Raw genomic sequence first — 12399 nt, 5'->3', positions numbered from 1 at the left:
GACATTTACCAACAGCATCCACCCACCCACTCATCCACTTATCCATCCATCCATCCACTTATCTACCCACCCATCCACTTATCTACACATCCATCCACTTATCTACACATCCATCCATCTACCCACCCATCCACTTATCTACACATCCATCCATCCACCCAGCCTTACCGAGTACCTGGCAAACGTAATGTCCTGCATTAGTTCAACAAAAATGTGGTCCTTGTCTCATGAACAGAGATGAAAACGAGCAATATGAGTTGAATGGTGTCCTCTAGATGGTGTGTCCACATCCTAACCCCCAGCACCCATGCATGTGACCTTCTCTGGACCTCTGGTCTTGGCAGATGTCATCAGGTCAAGACGGGGTCACACTAGTGTAGGGTGGGCCCTGACCCAGTGACTGGTGTCCCTGTGAGCAGAGGGCATCTGGATGCAGACACACAGAGGAGAGGCCATGTGGTGTGGAAGCAGACCGTGGCCTGGTGTGTCCACAACTCAGGGTCTCCAGGACGCAGGGATGTGGGAGGCTCAGGGCAGCCCCTCCCCAGAGATACCAGGGAGAGCGCCGCCCCGCCCACACCTGGTGCAGGTTTCTGGCCTCCAGAGCCGGGAGAGGAGAGTTCCCCGCTGTTTCAAGTCCTGTTTGCGGTCATTTGCTGTGGCTGCCATAGGACACAGACTGTGTGAAGTCACGTCGAGTGACGACACGAAAGGAAGCGGGACACGGGCGTCAGGACAACCTACTGAGGGGACAGTGTGAGAGTGTGGGCCGCTCGGGGACAGGGGGGTGGGGGCAACATGCTTCTGCAGGGAAGGATGCCTGGGAGACAGTCCTAGGGAAGGAGCTTGGTGTGTTTACTTGGGAGCAGGGAGGCTTGGAGCCCCAGGGGGCAGGTGTGAGGCCTGAGGGAGACGGGGAGCCAGTGAGGGCGGGAAGGGGTGATGGCGGGGCAGGATGCGGTGGGGGGGGGGGGAGGGGGCCGGCGGGGGAGGTAAAGGGGGATGGTGGGGGGAGGGGCTGAAGGGAGGATGCACTTCAAGAGACAGGCCGGCCAGCCTGTGCAGGCTTCAGGGGTTGAGGTGAAGGGATTTTTTTTTTTTTTTTTTTTTTTTTTTCCAGAAAGTGCCCAGAGACAGTCAAGGAACAGGGTGTGGGCAGGACCAGACCTCAAGGGAGAAGAAGACTCAGCCTGAGCACAGGTGCGGGTGAACACAGGTAGGAGGGGCTAAGTCAAGGCAGGGCCAAGGTCGTGTCCGGGGGTGTCAGGAAGGGTCGGCCAGTCTGGGTGATGGGCTTATGGAGGGCCTCTCCTTTCATCACACGTGTTCAGGGGAGGCTTTACATCTACAGCACCTACTTCCACAATATAAATTACAAAAACTGAAGGGTGCACACTCCTTTAACAAAATCAGAGAGCTCAAGAGACTGTCCCTGGGTGACATTCATTGTGCAGTCAATATATTGACCTATGCTCCCAAAGCGGAGTACAGACATCATAAATGTCTGTTGGACACCAACTACCAGGCAAACAGCCAGGCCGCGGGGTCCTGGGGTCTCTCTCCTGCTCCTAAGAGGGTGCACGCAGGTGTCAACTGTGCCTTATGCCAGCCACGCTATAAGCCTTACAAACCCATCACTTAGAGCGTGGCACATCGTTTCTGACACTGATTAAATGAACCACACGAAACCACTCATATTTATCACATATCAGGCCCTCACCACCTCGCACCGTCCTGAGACAGCACCCTGAAGAATGCTGTGGCCGGCACCAGGCTGTAGATTTTTACAGGGACGCAGAGCTAATTTATAGGTTGCAACAGAAAGGGTCTGCTTTTCTCGCTGTGCTTTAGATTCTGTGGCTAATATAAATTAATGCAAATGTGAATGGGAAACAATCGCTATATTGTACGTGGTTAAATGCATTAACGAAACACAAGCGCATCTGAATACTAATATTTTTACAACAGTCAGCCTTTGTGTCCCTGAATATGGTTATTTGTGAGGCACAGAGAAGGGCGTTTGTGTCCTGGAAGTTGCTTCTCCCGGGATGCAAGGAGCCCAAGGAGAAGCTAAAATCTGTGGATCTGCAGCATTTTCGGTAAGGACAAGTGCAGTGTTAATTTGTCAATTCATAACAGCTTTCATCAAAGAGGCAGAGTTCTTATTTAGATGGTAATTCTGGAGCAGAACTCTGGTGCACAACGTGAGTGGCTCAGATCTGGCAGGACCCCAACAGACATTTATAATCCTCTCTCAGTTACTGTTTAGATTCTACAGGAAATTGGAAGAAAACGTCTTAAAAAAGTCACACCTCCGTCTAATGGGTAAACCCACCCCAGGAAACTTAGGGAAGTGTACTTTTGAGGGTGGCGGTGTTAAAATCACAAGTGTCTCTGAGAAGCTGAGGACCTAGTAAGTTGGAAGGTGGTTTCTGGGGCACAGAGACCCCCTGCCCTGCAGACCAGGATGGTGACATCGGGGCAGTGATGACTGTTTGGAGCAACTCACCAGTGTCACACGCCCCGGGGAGGCTCCAGCCCAGGGTCTCGCTGTGACCACCTGGCCTGTGGGTCCTTGGCATCCTGCCCCTCCCCTCCCCCACCCCCCGCCACCAGCAGGCCGGGGTCGGAGTCTGCAGTTTCTCCCGGGTTACTCCAGACGCCCCTGACCACATCACCTCTTCCTTTACTTACCCCTGAGCTGAGTTTGCTCACGGCCCTGCTGGGCCCTGCAGCTCATGGAACGGGAGCTCCTGGGCGCTCAGCTCTGGCGTGACCGTGACCTTGACCGTGACCTTGATGGTTCCCAGGACCGACCCTGCCTCGGCCCTCGGGAGCATCCTCCCCTGCCCTCCAGGATGGGCTGCTCCGGCCTCTTAGTTCTCCCCCAGGCCCTGCGGTGTGCCCGGCTCCGTGTGCTTGGCCTCCGCCCCCTGTACCCCCTGACCTTGACACCTACCCCCCAGCCCCCACCCACTGGGAGGTCTGCTCCAGGCAGTTGGACCGAGCTTCTCTCGATGCAGCTTCTACGTGGTCAGCCTCACAGAGGGACTGCCTCAGGTCCACCTAAATTGTTCCCAGCTGGCAGTGCCGTCCCTAAAGGCGGGGACCCTGCCAGACTTGTCCCCTCAGGTCACTGGGGTGGCACGAGGTACTGAACCTGGAAGTGCTGTCTCCCAGGCCAGACTCCACCAGCAAGCAACAGAACCCAGACTCTGCTCTCTCTTCTCGGCTGGAAGGACTTAGTTCCCAGCTGTTCCACCATTTTTAACAGAGAATTTCCTTCCATCCCAAAAGGCTGGATGCCAGGGTCTAGAGAGCTCTGGCTTAGAAATGAATTCACCTGCACAACTGAATTCTTTCTGGCAATTTGTGGAGGTTCAGAGAAACCCCTCAGCACGGCTCCGAGGTTCCAGATAAAGCCCTTAGCATCCCTGCCTTGCCTTTCTCCAAGTGCAAAGCCGAGCGCAGGTGCTGGGTGAGTCACTCACATGGAACGTGGCTGTCAAGCAGGGCTCATCCCCCAGGTCGTTTCATCCACCTGTGCTCTGCACTGTCTGCAGCAAACCAGACCATGTGGACGGCACAGGAAGCACAGGCTGCCCCGTGTGCAGGGGCCGGTGCAGGAAGCACAGGCTGCCCCGTGTGCAGGGGATGGTGCAGGAAGCACAGGCTGCCCCGTGTGCAGGGGACGGCGCAGGAAGCACAGGCTGCCCCGTGTGCACGGGCCGGCGCAGGAAGCACAGGCTGCCCCGTGTGCAGGGGATGGTGCAGAAAGCACAGGCTGCCCCGTGTGCAGGGTCAGGACCTGCAATGTCGCCAGGAGGGTCTCCAGAGGCTGACCTTGACCCCCTGCCCACCAGATGAGGGCCCCAAGCCTCCGGCGGTGTCTGTGGTCATGAATAGGGAGGTGGGGCCGCACGCTTGTCTCTGGCACCTAGAGACTCCTGTAGTGGCACACGTGGGACTGGGCATGCTGGGGGTCTGCCTGGGCCACCCCTTCCATAGATGCAGCGCCTGGTGATGGTCCAGGAGGGAAAGGTGAGCTCTCGCTGGAAGTTTTATAAGTGTGACCAGCAGCCATACGGAGCAGGTCATTTACAAGTCCACTTGCTCAGGTGAGCAAACCGAGGCAGAGCAAGTGAAGCAGGGCTCCACGTAGGAGGTGATGCTTACTCTGAGGCCCCAGCTGCAGGCCACCCCCAGTTCTGGGTACTCCACGCGGGCCCCCACTGCCTTTACCTGACCCTAGGTTTTGCCTCTCAGGGTGACATTAACTGCAGATGACCGATGGCTGAGACATTTGTGTGTAACAGAGGCACTGACTGGGAGAGATGGGAGGGCTTCCCAGAGCCCAGCCAGGGCCTCCTCTGCGAGCAACAGGGCCCTGGGTCCCCCAGAGCTCTGCAGGGTGGGAGCGGCTGCCTTGCCTCCCCCTACACCCCGTCCTGCCCACCCCACAGGCACGCATAACCATCTGCTCACAATTTACTACACCAGCTGTCCTTGGCAGAATGTGCTAATGCCTGTTGAACATTCAGAAAGGCTGAGTTGAGGGATCCTGAAAATCACATTGCAGCTCTGGCTGCGGACACGTCACCCTGCGACCACGCGGAAGCTCTGAGCCCTGCTTGTTTATAAACTGCTACTTATACCCATTGTCTCACTGTAACCAGAAAACGACAAACATCACACATTCATACATGATGGTCTCAAACAAACCGTGATGATTCAGTGAGTGCTGTTCTGTATTTAAATGACTGTTTTTACCTAGATTGTATACCTTATGCTGTTTTCTACCACATTCTTGGAAATTATACTCCATCACCGACTTGCATCAAAACCATATATGTGAGAGTGTGTGTGTGAACATACAAGAAGCAATACAGATGCCAAGCCACACCCCAGACCCAGAGGCAGAATGCGCAGCTGCTGCTGCTGCTGCTAAGTCGCTTCAGTCGTGTCCGACTCTGTGCGACCCCCCAGACGGCAGCCCACCAGGCTCCCCGTCCCTGGGATTCTCCAGGCAAGAATACTGGAGTGGGTTGCCATTTCCCTCACCAATGCATGAAAGTGAAAAGTCAAAGTGAAGTTGCTCAGTCGTGTCTGACTCTTAGTGACCTCATGGACTGCAGCCTACGAGGCTCCTCCGTCCGTGGGATTTTCCAGGCAAGAGTACTGGAGTGGGGTGCCACTGCCTTCTCCAGAATGCACAGGGTGGCCCCCAATTCTGCTCTTTTTTTGACTGGCTGGGGAGGAGTGGCCAGTGAGCTATTCCTTCTCCAAATAACCAGGCTGACCCTTTAACCTGCACTACACACATCCAGTGACATCGCTGTTCACCCGCGCCCCCGTGCCCAGTCACTGCCAGGGAAGGGCAGCGTAGGACATGCTGCCGACCTTGAGACCCAGCGCCCTTGACGCGCCGTTGTTTCCCACCCTCTGGGCTCTTAGGGAAGGCTGCACCTTCCTCCTCTGTGGGGAGAGCGCTGGTCTGGCTGGGACTCACGGCTTTTCCCTGCTTTGGGCCGACGTGGTGGCCGCTCTGTTCCACGCCCCCGGGAGCCGCTTACAGCCTCCTGAGTCCAGGAGAGGCCAGCGTGAGGATGGCTGCAGCTTCACCCCTGAGTTTTCCTGTATCTTCAAATGCCACAGAGGGTGAGATGGTTGGAGGGTATCACCGACCCAATGGACGTGAGTGTGAGGAAGCTTCGGGAGACAGTGACGGATAGGGAACCCTGGAGTGCTGCAGTCCACGGGGTTGCAAGGAGTCGGGCACGACTTAGTGACTGCACAACATCAACAGCTCAGGTTCACACAGTAGAAAGTACATGCTGTTTGTCAGAGCAGGACTGTATCCCTCCTCCCACCAGAATAACACACATATAGAACCCCCCTCTGTGAAGGTGAGTCCATCTATTAAATTTAACAACAAAATGAAAACCTTCTATTGACAAGATATAAGTCATGGTGGGCTTCTTCTCACTATAATTAATTTAACTTTTTAAAATTCCTGTGATTAGATAGCTTGAAACATAAGGCCTAAGGGATCATGCAACTATAATTTCATCAGGGAAGTTTAATAAAATTTCATATTCACAGCTGACCAGATCTTTAATGAAGCTAGAGACAATAAAAATGATCATCACTCAGCTAATTAGAGGTTTTGCCAAGAATACACTTTAAAACTGCATGGTAGAGGCTTAGCCCACCACACATCATCATTGCTGGCTCATTCATGCGCATCACCCTCATTTAAAGGGAGGTTCCCAGGCTTCATGGAGCAGTCAAATAGTAAAAATGAGGAGTGAGGTCTTTAGACTGGCATTTCCAGAAGTCTGGGAAGCTTTCATCTTTGCTAAGACACAAAGATCCGTCTAGTCAAATCTATGGTCTTTCCAGTAGTCATGCATGGCTCTGAGAGTTGGATCATAAAGAAGGCTGAGCATCAAGAAATTGATGCTTTCAAACTGTGCTGCCAGAGAAGACTCTTGAGAGTCCCTTGGACAGCAAGGAGATCCAACCAGTCCATCCTAAAGGAAATCAACTCTGAGTATTCATCGGAAGGACTATTGCTGAAGCTGGAGCTACAATACTTTGGTTACCTGATGCGAAGAACTGAGTCATTGGAAAAGACCCTGATGCTGGGAAAGATCGAAGGTAGGAAGAGAAGGGGACGACAGAGGATGAGATGGTTGGATGGCATCACTGACTCCATGGACGTGAGTTTGAGCAAGCTCCAGGAGATAGACAGAGAAGCCTGGCATGGTGCAGTCCACAGGGTCTCAAAGAGTCAGACGTAACTTAGTGACTGAACAAGACATTAAGAGAAAACAAGAAATTACCATGTACTAGCCTACACAAAAGGAAGAAAGGGAATTTGGGAAAGTACAAGAAAAGAACAAGAAGGCGTCATCTCAGAATAAAAGGGATGCACTCAGGTCACTTTCTGACCCTCCTGCCGAGAGCCTGCGTCTGTCCACACGTCCCTTCACCGAGGGGAGCAGCCTTGCTGCTGGTCTTCTGGGCAGGGCCCGGACACGCCGGGAAGCCCCAGAGTCCCAACAACCCTCCCTCCTGCCGGGCAGGAGGCCCAAGCCCTGAACGCCACTCTGAACCCACAGTCCTCATTTTGCCACTGACCTCCAGCAGCTTCCCAGAGGAGCTTCTGGTACATATAATATACATGTGCTTGCTCCCCATATGACATCCCTCAGAAAATAAAATTTGTTCCTTCATTTTGAGGGCTCAGACTCACTGGTTGTACCTACATTTTTACCTTGGTTTTCAAAATAGTAGCTTTGGGTGGCATATCTAATTAAGTTTATAGCCCAAACTGTAATCTGTAATTTTACTTTCTTATTCTAGGGCTTCCTGATGGCTCAGATAGTGAAAAAAAAAAGAAAGAAAGAAAGAAAAAGAAGGGAAAAAAAGTCTGCCTGTATTGCAGAAGACCAAGGTTTGATCCCTGAGTCAGGAAGATCCCCTGGAGGAGGGCATGGCAACCCACTCCAGTATTCTTGTCTGGAGAATCCCATGGACAGAGGAGCCTGGCCGGCTACAGTCCATGGGGTCACCTGTTAAATTACAGGAAAAAAAAATCCCCAAACCAAAGTCACAACTGAATTGCCTTGCTCGGCGTGTGCCCCAGCACAGGTCTCTCTGGCTCAGAACCGTGGGTCTCCACCGTCTGCCCTTTCTCCCTGGGGGGTCTGCCTCCCCAGTGGCTCCCTGGTGTCTCTCATGGGGCCTGAATGCAGGCGAGTGCAGACCATGTCTCAGGAGCTGTTGAGGTCCACACAGTTCACATTCGAGCTGCTGGCACCAGGGTTCCCAGGAGCTCAGGCAATGCTTAGGAGGCCCATTGAGGTCACGGGACCCCGCCCTCCCATCCCCACCCTGCTGTAATGTCCATGGTACCCAAGGCAGAAACCACCTGGAGACGGATCACACAGTGACCCTGCGTGGAACGGGGCCCTCCCCTTCTGGGCCGGGGTGGGCACGGGGCTCTGGGGCACTTTCCTCTAAATGCACGAAGGAGGGCTTCAGAGCGGCTGGAGGCCCCTGGCCTGGCGCGCAGCGGTTTTCTCCTGTACTGATTCGCCACCTGGTCTCCTAGCTCACAGTCGTGTTAGGAAGTGTTCTCCAGAAATAAGTCCACGGGCCCCAGTGAACCACAAGGTGCTGCTGTCATAACTGTTTATACGAATCCTTTGTTTCTCTCTAAGAGGACCAGCGTGGAGCAGATGACAGCAGCCGTCATTGCAGAATCCACAAAAGCGCAGGGAATCTTTAGGGACCTGGTCTTCCACTTGCTGTTTTTACACTCATGCTTTACAACTTACACTTTTCCTCCATATTTCCTCCATTAAATATTCTCTTAAAGATTATTGACACCATTGACACCCCTGTACAATGCAGGTTAGCACAAAGATCGCAGTTCCAGGTCGTCTCACACTGGGACAGTGACCTGCCGAACGTGTGACCCCTAGGCCAGGTCCTTCAGGGTGGGCAACCTGGATCAGAAGGCGGGGGTGGGGCGGGCGGGCCACCTGAGGTCATAGGCTGTTCTTGAGAGCCAAGAAAACCTTAAGGGAGACAGAGACGGTGAGGAACCCAACAAGTTATCCAACACTCCAGCCCATTGCAGAAGATAGTCAGTCAGTCAGTTCAGTTGCTCAGTCGTGTCCGACTCTTTGCGACTCCATGAATCGCTGCACGCCAGGCCTCCCTGTCCATCACCAACTCCCGGAGTTCATTCAGACTCATGTCCATCGAGTTAGTGATGTCATCCAGCCATCTCATCCTCTGTCGTCCCCTTCTCCTCCTGCCCCAATCCCTCCCAGCATCAGAGTCTTTTCCAATGAGTCAACCCTTCACACGAGGTGGCCAAAGTACTGGAGTTTCAGCTTTAGCATCATTCCTTCCAAAGAAATCCCAGGGCTGATCTCCTTCAGAATGGACTGGTTGGATCTCCTTGCAGTCCAAGGGACTCTCAAGAGTCTTCTCCAACACCACAGTTCAGAAGCATCAATTCTTCGGCACTCAGCTTTCTTCAGAGTCCAACTCTCACATCCATACATGACCACTGGAAAAACCATAGCCTTGACTAGATGGACCTTTGTTGGCAAAGTAATGTCTCTGCTTTTGAATATGCTATCTAGGTTGGTCATAACTTTCCTTCCAAGGAGTAAGCGTGTTTTAATTTCATGGCTGCAATCACCATCTGCAGTGATTTTGGAGCCCCCCCAAAATAAAGTCTGACACTGTTTCCCCATCTATTTCCCATGAAGTGATGGGACCAGATGCCATGATCTTCATTTTCTGAATTGTTGAGCTTTAACCCAACTTTTTCACTCTCCTCTTTAACTTTCATCAAGAGGCTCTTTAGTTCTGCTTCACTTTCTGCCATAAGGGTGGTGTCATCTGCATATCTGAGGTTATGGATATTTCTCCCGGCAATCTTGATTCCAGCTTGTGCTTCTTCCAGTCCAGCGTTTCTCATGATGTACTCTGCATAGAAGTTAAGTAAGCAGGGTGACAATATACAGCCTTGACGTACTCCTTTTCCTATTTGGAACCAGTCTGTTGTTCCATGTCCAGTTCTAACTGTTGCTTCCTGACCTGCATATAGGTTTCTCAAGAGGCAGGTCAGGTGGTCTGATATTCGCATCTCTTTCAGAATTTTCCACAGTTTATTGTGATCCACACAGTCAAAGGATTTGGCATAGTCAATAAAGCAGAAATAGATGTTTTTCTGGAACTCTGTTGCTTTTTCGATGACCCAGCAGATGTTGGCAATTTGATTTCTGGTTCCTCTGCCTTTTCTAAAACCAGCTTGAACATCTGGAAGTTCACGGTTCATGTATTGCTGAAGCCTGGCTTGCAGAATTTTGAGCATTACTTTACTAGTGTGTGAGATGAGTGCAATTGTGCAGTAGTTTGAGCATTCTTTGGCATTGCCTATCTTTGGCATTGGAATGAAAACTGTCCTTTTCCAGTCCTGTGGCCACTGCTGAGTTTTCCAAATTTGCTGGCATATTGAGTGCAGCACTTTCACAGCATCATCTTTCAGAATGATGATTTCAACTGGAATTCCATCACCTCCACTAGCTTAGATATTAGATCTAAGCTAGAAGAGATATTAGATCCTCAAAAACCAAGAGAAGGTGATTAGGTTTCCCACAGCCCATAAAAAAGCAAGCAGAAGCTCAGAAATCGAAACTGATGGACAACATGACTTCTTCAAGTGATCTTTATAAATTTTGATTCTCCACTGGCTTCTGTGGTGGGAGGATGGGTTGGACATGCTGTTGCAGGAGTCTCACTGCAGAGCTTTGTGGATAAGCAGTCCCACCTCCCGACCCACCCCTCTCCCGGCTCAGCAGGGACCACTCAGAACCCCAGCCTCCTTCCGCAGGCGTCTGTCCCCCCACAACAGAGTCCAGGGAAGCGACTGTAAGGGAGGCAGACGTGGTTTCATCTGGTGGACCTGGGCCCTGGCCAGATGATGGTTGATGGTGTGAAACTGCTCAAATGTCCAGGTCTCCTTGCTCTGAGTGGGGCTAACATCGGGCCTGCTGATACACGTGATCCAACAGAACATCTCGTCTCATCTCACGGGATCGTCCACACAAGAAAGCATCCTGCCCACCCCGCCTGTGGGTTGCCAGCCCCTCTCCATCCTGGTGGGAGTGGAGGCACCGCCCTGGCCACCAGGCGTGGGGCCTGCTGGGCTTGGGTTAAACACAGATGTCGCCCTTCCTCCCTGAGACGGGCCCCCAGGTGCTGGCCTCACAGAGCAGCCCGTGGGCTCTGCCCGAGAGACTGCCGGGGTGGACTGGAGCTCAGCCCAGGCGCTCAATTCCTGTCCTGCCAGGGGCTTCCTTAAACCGATGGCCACAAACCAGGCTATGAGCACGAGGCCTTGGACAGAACCTCAGGTGAAAATGATGGGGACAAGTGCGTAGTCCAGAGGGATGAAGGGCAGGAGGGAGCCGCTCCTCACAGGCAGCGGCCAAGTGTGGCCGGCTGCCCACGCGAGCAGGAGGGCCCGAGCACCTGCGTGTTTCTGATGGGACCAGGCCATTCCTGCAGTGGGGCTGGCGGGGCCTGAGGAGCCTGGAATTTGCTAGTGTGGGCCAGGGCGAAGAGGACTCTCCTTGTTTGTGGAATACTTCTGTCCCTGGCACTCGGCGCTCGGGGTCACCAGGGAGGGCGGAGGAACAAGAAGGCCCATGGTTACGGCCGTGGCCGTGCAGGGGCAGACTCTGCTTCTATGAGAGGCACGCGGCCGCCCGCAGAGGTTTCTTGACAACTCTGCCACAAACGCATCTTATCAGCCCACCCACGTCACACGAATGCCTCCTTTGTGGACACAGAACATACAGTTTTTATTTACTCTAAATAGCTGGCCCCTGGAACCCTCCCACGGCGGGGATAGGGTCACAGGCGAGAGAGCCCCACGCAGAGCCGGAGAAGAAGGGGGTGGGCAGGCTCCTCCCCAAGCCTCTATCGCATTCCCTGCTCCCCAAACCCAGCTGCTGTCAAGACAGTGAGATTCCGAAGGGCCCGATGTTCACAGGGTTCCATTCCTTGTGCAGCCTCTGGGGGTCTCACGGTGACCCTGCACAGGCGCTAGAGGCTACAGGACCCCTCAGAAGGTGACACCACGGGCACCACTACCCTGTCAGCAGGGAGCAACACTGAACAAATATGTGGTGTCCCCTCATGTCATTGTTCTGACAACATGCAAGGAGCATAAAACAACATGTTGTTAATGCCAGGGCATTTTGTTACTGTTATTATTATTTTTATGTTGCAAAACTAGCTTGGGAATACTTTGTGTAAAAACCCATAGTTTTCCATCCACCCATCCATCCACCTACCCAACCACCCATCCACACATCCAACCATCCATACATCCACTCATCCATCCATCCACACATCCATCCATCTATCCATCCATCCATCCATCCATCCACTCATCCACACATCCATCCATCTATCCATCCATCAATCCATCCATCCACTCATCCACACATCCATCCATCCATCCATCCATCCATCCACTCATCCACACATCCATCCATCTATCCATCTATCTATCCATCCATCCACTCATCCACCCACCCATCCATCTATCCATCTATCTATCCATCCATCCACTCATCCACCCACCCATCCATCCACACATCCATCCATCTATCTATCCATCCATACATCCACACATCCATCCATCCATCTATCCATCAATCCATCCATCCACTCATCCACCCACCCATCCATCCAGACATCCACCCCTCCATCCATCTATCTATCCATCCACTCATCCACCCATCCATCCATCCATCATCCATCCATCCATCCACTCATCATCCATCCATCCATCCACACATC

General features: G+C 52.8%; 1 protein-coding gene across 6 annotated transcripts in view; it reads right to left on the bottom strand.

The window, feature by feature from the left end:
- The window catches only part of MBP (myelin basic protein), a 104498-nt gene that overhangs the window by 33482 nt on the left and 58617 nt on the right, over positions 1 to 12399 (bottom strand). The gene's annotated exons all lie outside the window — the stretch shown is intronic.

Source organism: Bos mutus, chromosome 24 (genome assembly GCF_027580195.1).
Source record: "Bos mutus isolate GX-2022 chromosome 24, NWIPB_WYAK_1.1, whole genome shotgun sequence".
NCBI lineage: Eukaryota > Metazoa > Chordata > Mammalia > Artiodactyla > Bovidae > Bos > Bos mutus.
This window is presented reverse-complemented; position numbering and strand designations above follow the sequence as displayed.